General features: G+C 44.1%; 1 long non-coding RNA gene across 1 annotated transcript; it reads left to right on the top strand.

Moving 5' to 3' along the window:
- Positions 1–426: 426 nt before the first annotated feature.
- LOC308585846 lies at positions 427–4,693 on the top strand. Its single transcript, XR_014007624.1, has 3 exons — positions 427–446; positions 3,074–4,211; positions 4,464–4,693. It is a non-coding gene; the product is annotated as an uncharacterized lncRNA (long non-coding RNA).
- Positions 4,694–9,961: the final 5,268 nt, after the last annotated feature.

Genomic DNA, 9,961 nt, shown 5'->3' with positions numbered 1-9,961 from the left:
GAGAAGAGAAGACTCCCTGGAAAAGACCCTGATGTTGGGAAAGATGGAGGGCACAAGGAGAAGGGGATGACAGAGGATGAGATGGTTGGATAGTGTTCTGGAAGCTACCAGCATGAGTTTGACCAAACTGCGGGAGGCAGTGGAAGACAGAAGTGCCTGGCGTGCTCTGGTCCATGGGGTCATGAAGAGTCGGACACAACTAAACAACTAAACAACAACAATGGTCCACCACCAAGAGACATTTCTCTTAATGCAAATTAATTATGGCCAAACCATGCAAGCGTAGTTAATATTATAAGACTCTGAATGTTTTATCGCAGTCCACCCAAATGTGGGATATAAAGCTGTCAATCAAGTCCAACATTCTGAGAGGACTAACTGCCTCTATGTGGCAGGCAGTTTTGTCAGTTGGTCGTTTGGTCGGTTGCTGCAAGGAGTGTTAACTGGTAACTGCTTGGATGCAGTCTTCTCATGACTCACTACTATCTAGTATATTGTTTATCTGTTATGTAACCTAAGCCTACCTTCAGGAATAACTCTGTAAACCTGAATGAATCTGATAATAAAGTACAGTGGTACCTTGGGTTACAGACACTTCAGGTTACAGGCGCTTCAGGTTACAGACTCTGCTAACCCAGAAATAGTACCTCGGGTTAAGAACTTTGCTTCAGGATGAGAACAGAAATCGTGCAGTGGCGGCACAGCGGGAGACCCCATTAGCTAAAGTGGTAACTTGGGTTAAGAGCAGTTTCAGGTTAAGAACGGACCTCCAGAACAAATTAAGTTCTTAACCCATGGTACCACTGTATATAGTTTATCTGCTATGTAACCTAAGCCTGCATTTAGGAACAACTTTGTAAACCTGAATGAATCTGATAGGAAAGTAGTTTATGTTAATATGATTCAGATTCATGTCTGTTTTCTTTAAGAGGGACAGAAAGGGATTATCAACCAGGAAGGTATAATTATTGATAAGACTCAAACGAGTTAGCAACTCGCTTGTCGCTGCATAAACTCAAACGGGATTGTTTAAACTCTGCTAAATTATATAAACGTTCCCTGAAACTGATAGCTAGGTAAGGTGGGGGCTAAGCACATCCCCTCAAAAAAACATGAAAACAGTCCTTGTTACTTACACCTGCATCTCAGGTTCAAATGAACTAAGAAGGACAGCGGTCACTCCCCCTATCATGTCCCCTTACCACTATGAAGCCCCATGGCCCCCTGCCAGAGAAAGGCCTGGTCCATTCTATCATTCTATGCCCTGTGGGAGATGGAAGAGGTAGCAGAATCATATTAATATGTCTAACTCCCAGAAATTGTCTTTAGGTTATACTCGTTTTGAATGATCAACTGTCATGAAGTGGGTGTATTGTTTATACATGATGGATCCAGTTTGCTTTCAGTCCTGTCGCTTATTGAGATTCACTTCAGAAACACGTATGTGGAACCCTTGATTAAGGAAGATCTTCAACTGCCGCCATTTTGAATATGTTGTTTATTGTTAGTAGAAAAGAGGAATACTATATGGACAGTGGAACGGAGTCCCTTGGAAGGTGGTGGACTCTCTTTCATTGGAGGTTTTTAAGCAGAAGCTGGGTGACCACCTGTCCTGGATGCTTTTAGTTGAGATTCGTGCATTTCAGGGGGTTCGACTAGATGACCCTCGGGGTCCCTTACAACTCTACTACTCTGTGACAGCCAGGACTGAATTCCAAACACCCAGAGCTGGCCCAAGATATTTTGGCACCTGAGGAAAACCACAAAATATTGCTTCCCTCCCTACCAGAGAAGAAGAGGTGCATCAGGAACAAGAGGGGGTTATGTGGTGGGATTGTAGAGAAATAAAAAAATTCTGGGAAATGATATACAATGAAAGAAAATGTTCCAATTAACATTTGTAAAAAAAGCCTGAAGCATTTTTGTTAGGGATTGTAGGGAAAGACCTGCCAAGGAAATTGAAGAACATATTCATGTATAAAATAAAAAAATTCCTTCCAGTAGCACCTTAAAGACCAACTAAGTTAGTTCTTGGTATGAGCTTTCGTGTGCATGCACACTTCTTCAGATACACTGAAACAGAAGTTGCCAGAGCCTTCTATATAGTGAGAAGGTGGGGAGGGGTATTACTCAGAAGGGTGGTGGGAATGGGAGATTGGCAGATAGCTGAGATGAGCCTGTTGACGACTCTAAACGACTGTAATAGGTCTTACAGGAAAAGGCAAGGGGTGAGAAGGTGAGAAATGGCTTAGTCATGTATAATGAGATAAGAATCCAATGTCTTTGTTCAGACCACGTCTCTCCATGGTTTTAAGTTTGGTAATGAGTTGCAATTCAGCAGCTTCTCTTTCCAGTCTATTTCTGAAATTCCTTTGTAGTAAAACAGCTACTTTCCCACCACCCTTCTGAGTAATACCCCTCCCCACCTTCTCACTATATAGAAGGATCTGGCAACTTCTGTTTCAGTGTATCTGAAGAAGTGTGCATGCACACGAAAGCTCATACCAAGAACTAACTTAGTTGGTCTTTAAGGTGCTACTGGAAGGAATTTTTTTATTTTGACTATGGCAGACCAACACGGCTACCTATCTGTAACTATATTCATGTATGTGACAACGCCGGCAAGAGTCTTAATAGCGCAAGGATGGAAGAACGAAGAAATCCCGACAAAAGAACTGTGGCAAGGGAAACGGATGAACTATGTGGAACTGGCGAAATTGATGCACAAACTGCCTGATAAGGACAACTAAATAAAGAAGAATGGGAACCTTTTACAAAGTATTTGAAGAAACAACAAAATGAACTGGGCTCCTTGACAGGTTTTGAATAAACAAAGACAAATTTATTATTGTAACATATTGACAGATAATTTAAGGATCTTTACGATTTTATAATATGCAGATAATAACATGTGCTGAAAAACCAGAGAGAGGAGCTGAGGGAAGTCTGGGCGGGGGTGGGACGGTGGGTTTTTTCTAGGGGAGGGGAAAATGGGGGGGGGGATGAGGATGATATGTCTTTGATAAATTGTTATGCTGAAATTTTTAATAAAAATTATTCCCCCCCAAAAAAGGAACAAGAGGGGGATAAAGATTGAGATCTGCTGCCCCTGTGGAGCCTGTCACTTGAGGGTATCACCTCACCTTGCTGTTAACCCAGTGGTATAAATCAGATGACTGAATTTATACTGAAGATGAAGATGCTGCGCTTTCAGAATGACTAGCATCTCTAAGGTTTCAGCTCTCAAATTCTTATTTCACAGAGAGAAATGAGCTTTAAAAAAGACGTTTCTGACAGAGTGGGTTGCAAGCAAGATTTGTGGGATCGTATTTATATGCCCCCTCGTATAAACAGAAATCCAACCATATCTGCTCAGTGTGGGTTCGACATCCAACAATTTGGGAGAAAAAAGGAATTTGGCCTGAAAATAAAACCCTAAACATAGCTCCAGGTGTGGGATTGTGGGGGCAAGGATAGGTTATAAATCAGAAACTTTTTGGTAAAAAAAGGCTTACTGATGGTCTGCACCGCTAGCAATAATGTTTTCTATTGGCCAGTCCATCTCTGTGACTATTTCATCTTCCATGGTAACTTAAACACAAGAAAAAAAGCCTTTACAGTTCAGAGCACTCTTGCATGGCTAGACAAGATGGAGTGAGTTCGTAATAATTCATAGACCTTTCATTTCCATTGTTCTAGTGCTGAGGAATTCCGTTCTGCTTCTAAAATGGCTCTGAGAATCACCTGCTCAGCTGTATATATTTCTGTCTGTTCAAATAGATTAACAAAGCCCTTGAAGTGTTAGATGTTCTTCATGTCAAATATTCCAGAGAACCTGAAGCAGCACAATTATCTCTAAACATTTTTGCCAGGCTAACAAGTAGTATTGATGCCCGGTTTCTGACTGCCGCAGCTCTGAAATAAAATGATGAAGGCATCCTGATATGGCAGAACACAAGATGGAAATATTTCTGTTAAGCTCCTGTTCCTGTACAATGAGACACCATTTGCCTCCTTTCCCTCATCACTTGAGATGAACCGATGAAGTGAATCCGCTGACAGTTCTTCTCTCTGTGTTGAATACACCCATGGCATTTGGTGTATGATAGCTCTTCCACACACACAGACGGTTGTGTGATGTTCCAGGCATCATTTTATTATATTTATTCAAAGCATTTTCATCCTACCCTTTGGCAGGAAATGCTCCCAGTGTGGTGTAGTGGTTAAGAGCGGTAGTCTCGTAATCTGGGGAACCGGGTTTGAGTCTCCGCTCCTCCACATGCAGCTGCTGGGTGACCTTGGGCCAGTCACACTTCTCTGAAGTCTCTCAGCCCCACTCACCTCACAGAGTGTTTGTTGTGGGGGAGGAAGGGAAAGGAGAATGTTAGCCGCTTTGAGACTCCTTAAAGGGAGTGAAAGGCGGGATATCAAATCCAAACTCTTCTTCTTCTTCTTCTCCCAAGTCAGCTTGCATATTGGTGAAAGCAACACAGTCACTGCCATCAGGTTCCCATTGTAAAAAAAAAAAAAAAGAAAGACACAGCACAAAAGGAAAAAGTATGCGGAGGGAAGAGAGAAACAAACACACACAAGCTTGACTTACATGTGAAAAGTATCTAGGGGTCTTAGTGGATCACAAGCTGGACATGAGTCTATGGTGTGATGCAGCAGCAGAAAAAAAGCTAATGCTATTCTGTTGTTGTTGTTTAGTTGTTTAGTCGTGTCCGACTCTTCATGACCCCCTGGACCAGAGCACGCCAGGCCCTCCTGTCTTCCACTGCCTCCCACAGTTTGGTCAAAGTCATCCTAGTAGCTTCAAGAACACTGTCCAACCATCTCGTCCTCTGTTGTCCCCTTCTCCTTGTGCCCTCCATCTTTCCCAACATCAGGGTCTTTTCCAGGGAGTCTTCTCTTCTCATGAGGTGGCCAAAGTATTGGAGCCTCAGCTTCAGGATCTGTCCTTCCAGTGAGCACTCAGGGCTGATTTCCTTCAGAATGGATAGGTTTGATCTTCTTGCAGTCCATGGAACTCTCAAGAGTCTCCTCCAGCACCATAATTCAAAAGCAATTCTACGGCGATAAGCCTTTTTTATGGTCCAGCTCTCACTTCCATACATCACTACTGGGAAAACCATAGCTTTAATTATACAGACCTTTGTTGGCAAGGCTGCGTCAACGGAAACATATTGTCCAGGTCAAGAGAAGTAATAGTACCACTCTATTCTGCCTTGAAGGGACGCGGGTGGTGCTGTGGGTTAAACCACTGAGCCTAGGGCTTGCCAATCAGAAGGTCAGTGGTTCGAATCCTTGCGATGGGGTGAGCTCCCATTGCTCTGTCCCTGCTCCTGCCAACCTAGCAGCTCAAAAGCATGTCAAAGTGCAAATAGATAAATAGGTACCGCTCCGGCGGGAAGGTAAACGGCGTTTCCGTGCACTGCTCTGGTTCGCCAGAAGCAGCTTAGTCATGCTGGCCACATGACCAGCTGTACACCAGATGAGTGCCACAACCCCAGAGTCATCCGCAACTGAACCTAATGGTCAGGGGTCCCTTTACCTTTATCCTGCCTTGGTCAAACCCAACCTGCAGTCTTGTGTCAAGCTTTGGGCACCACAATTTAAGAAGGATATTGACAAGCTGGAAGGTATGCAGAGAAGAGTGACCAGTATAATCAAGGGTCTGGAAACCAAGCCTTATGAGAAATGATTGAGAGGACTGCTCTTTCTTCTCCCTCTCCTGGTTGCCCAGCCCCCTTCCCCATTGGCAGTTCCAGATTCCTCTTGATGTACCCATTCTACCCAGTTGAGGCTTCTTCAACCCATTGTGGCAAAGTCCCAGGTCCACCCAAATCATAGCTGTCAACTTTTCCCTTTTCTCGCGAGGAATCCTATTTGGACTAAGGGGATTTCCCTTTAAAAAAGGGAAACATTGACAGCTATGACCCAAATAATGCCAATTGTGTTCAGGATCCAGGATTAGGCTGGAGACAGTGCGCAGCCTCGCTCTTAAAATACACACTCATCACACTCAGAACTCTGACCTTTGCTAGAAAATAGGTTGAATAAGTAGTGATATTATTTATAAAGCATCTGCAATGCAGCGCTGTAAAGAAAACCCAACATCCAACATGGGCAAGAGATGCATGCTTTCTTTTTAGCGAAAATCCATGTACAGCAGAACTTTAAAACTACCTGCATAATTCACAGGTCTTTTCTCAGAGACAGATGTGAACACAGCAATTCTTGCCTTAGGTTTTCAAGAATGACTGTGACTTGCAAGCATCCACCTCTGTCTTTAAGATGCGGCATAATGACTTTTGTAAGGTAAAGGTAAAGGGACCTCTCTGACCATTAGGTCCAGTCGTGACCGACTCTGGGGTTGCGGCGCTCATCTCGCTTTTTTGGCTGAGGGAGCCGGCGTACAGCTTCCGGGTCATGTGGCCAGCATGACTAAGCCACTTCTGGCGAACCAGAGCAGCGCACGGAAACGCCGTTTACCTTCCCGCCAGAGTGGTACCTATTTATCTACTTGCACTTTGACATGCTTTCGAACTGCTAGGTTGGCAGGAGCAGGGGCCGAGCAACGGGAGCTCACTCCGTCACAGGGATTCGAACCACCGACCTTCTGATCAGCAAGTCCTAGGCTCTGTGGTTTAACCCATAGCACCACCCGTGTCCCTAATGACTTTTGTAGTATAAACTAAAAGATGGAACTTTCCATTTTAGGGCTCCTGATTTATCCTTCCCTTGGATTCATGTACAGTGGTACCTCGGGTTACATACGCTTCAGGTTACATACGCTTCAGGTTACAGACTCCACTAACCCAGAAATAGTACCTCAGGTTAAGAACTTTGCTTCAGGATGAGAACAGAAATCGTGCTCCGGCGGTACAGTGGCAGTGGGAGGCCCCTTTAGCTAAAGTGGTGCTTCAGGTTAAGAACAGCTTCAGGTTAAGAATGGACCCCCGGAACGAATGAAGTTCTTAACCCAAGGTACCACTGTACTGTAAAATTTTAGTTGGCAGCATCCTTTCCCAACAAAAATTGGCTGGGAAATGAAACAGCATTTCTGGATATACCTGAGTTATGGGTACATGTCAAATGGGGACTTTAAAACATGACAGCAAAAGGAAATATTCATAGAACATATGCAACTGGTTACATTTCCATGGTTGTGAATTTTGCGTTTGCTGTTGGTAGCATATGCAACCATATATAAATAGGAATGTATAATTTGTACACCTAGAGCTAAACACTTTGATCAATTAATTGGAGCAATTAATCAACTTAAGCTTTAATCTTAGATTTAAATCCTACCTTTCCTCATAATTAATCAGTTGGCTGACAACGAGCAAGACTTGTTGACTTTTGAAAACGGCTGCACTTTGCAGGATAGATTTTATGAAACAAAGATAGAAAGCTTTCCTCCTCCAGTTTGCTTCAGTCAAGCTAGCATATAAAGCCTCGTCTTTTGTGATGAGATGTCAACGAGCTTCTTTAAACTCTGGGGTGTTTTTTTGGACTTGGGTACGATTCACAAATTTCAGATCTCATTTGACTGAAAACCTTTCGGTACAATCTGCAGGTTTACCATTTTCATGACTTTTCCAAACCAACCTGCAAGATGATAAAGTTTGCGATCCTTTACACGTTTTACTTTGGGGAGGAAGCTCCATTGGAGCCAGTGGGACTTACTTCTGAGTAAATATGCACAGGAATGGACTCCATAGCAGCACCACAGCACTGTCTGTGGCTATATTCTTAGAAAAAGAGTATTCGCTTTAAAAATTCCATTTTCCCTGTAAGATCTCCAAATACATTGGGTATTTGGTGCAGTTTGCTGCAGCTTTTACTGGGCTAATTCTTGATGATAAATGAGCATATCATGAGTGCTCCGGTGGCCAGTCTTGAAAACTGTAATTTACAACTGTGTCATACAACTGGGTCTCATGCAATGCAGAGTAGACCTCAGGACAAAATTGTTGTTGTTTAGTCGTTTAGTTGTGTCCGACTCTTCGTGACCCCATGGACCAGAGCACGCCAGGCACTCCTGTCTTCCACTGCCTCCCGCAGTTTGGTCAAACTCATGCTGGTAGCTTCGAGAACACTATCCAACCATCTCGTCCTCTGTCGTCCCCTTCTCCTTGTGCCTGCAATCCGTCCCAACATCAGGGTCTTTTCCAGGGAGTCTTCTCTTCTCATGAGGTGGCCAAAGTATTAGACCCTCAGCTTCAGGATCTGTCCTTCCAGCAGTGGCGTAGCTTGGGGGGTGCAGGGGGGGCCGGCCGCACCGGGCGCAACATCTGGGGGTTAGGGTTAGGGGGCGCAAGTCCACAGGTTAGGGGGCGCAAATCCACGGGTTAGGGGGCGCAAATTACTTGCCTTGCCCCGGGTGCTGACAACCCACACTACACCACTGCCTTCCAGTGAGCACTCAGGGCTGATTTCCTTAAGAATGGATAGGTTTGATCTTCTTGCAGTCCATGGGACTCTCAAGAGTCTCCTCCAGCACCAGAATTCAAAAGCATCAATTCTTCGGTGATCAGCCTTCTTTATGGTCCAGCTCTCACTTCCATACATCACTACTGGGAAAACCATACCTTTAACTATACAGACCTTTGTTGGCAAGGTGATGTCTCTGCTTTTTAAGATGCTGTCTAGGTTGGTCATTGCTTTTCTCCCAAGAAGCAGGCGTCTTTTAATTTCGTGGCTGCTGTCACCATCTGCAGTGATCATGGAGCCCAAGAAAGTAAAATCTCTCACTGCCTCCATTTCCTCCCCTTCTATTTGCCAGGAGGTGATGGGACCAGTGGCCATGATCTTCATTTTTTTGATGTTGAGTTTCAGACCATATTTTGTGCTCTCCTCTTTCACCCTCAATAAAAGGTTCTTTAATTCCTCCTCACTTTCTGCCATCAATGTTGTGTCATCTGCATATCTGAGGTTATTGATATTTCTTCCGGCGATCTTAACTCCGGCTTGGGATTCATCCAGCCCAGCCTTTCGCATGATGAATTCTGCATATAAGTTAAATAAGCAGGGAGACAATATACAGCCTTGTCGTACTCCTTTCCCAATTTTGAACTAATCAGCTATATTCTTAGAAAAAGAGTATTCACTTTAAAAAGTCCATTTTCCCTGTAAGATCTCCAAATACATTGGGTATTTGGTGCAGTTTGCTGCAGCTTTTACTGGGCTAATTCTTGATGATAAATGAGCATATCATGAGTGCTCCGGTGGCCAGTCTTGAAAACTGTAATATACAACTGGGTCATACAACTGGGTCTCATGCAATGCAGAGTAGACCTCAGGAAAAAATTAGAGCATGGCATGGCAAATATTTGGGGCACATGATGTGACTCTCCATGTTGCCAGCCACTTTTCACCACTGAGCCTAATCGTACAACCTCAGCAACATCATAGGAGTTCATAGTGGTACCTGCCAGAGGCTTAGTGAATATGATGTACCTAGTTAGTCCCAGGATGGGGCAATTTTCTCAGCCAGGAAAATGTACTCCTTGAGAGTTCAGTGGCTGCAGTATACAAAAGCAACGGACTCCTCCTGTGACTTTTAACAACCGTCAGGAGTGCGTGCAGGAGCCAGGCCCTGTGACTGGTAGGGCCTTGCAGGACTGGGGCCTCCCTGGGTTTGGCCTGGAAGGGCAAGGCACGGCCGCACAGGTGAGGCTTGACAGAATAAATAATAGTAATAATAAATTTTTATTTATACCCCCCACCCTTCATGGTTCGGAAAACCGGGCTCAGGGCGACTAACAACACATTTAAAACACTTAATTGATGCAACAAAAACCAGCAAAAAATACAGTATGAAACGTGAAATTCAGAATTCAAAAATCAATGTAGGGGGGAAATCCATCCAATAAACATTAGATGATCACCAGGGCAAGCTGGCTAAATTAGACTCATAGCACCTGGTGGCAATGGCCAGGAGGGGCATATAAGA

The sequence above is a fragment of the Podarcis bocagei genome (genome assembly GCF_964188305.1).
Source record: "Podarcis bocagei genome assembly, chromosome: 4".
In the NCBI taxonomy this organism is placed as follows: Eukaryota; Metazoa; Chordata; class Lepidosauria; order Squamata; family Lacertidae; genus Podarcis; species Podarcis bocagei.
This window is presented reverse-complemented; position numbering and strand designations above follow the sequence as displayed.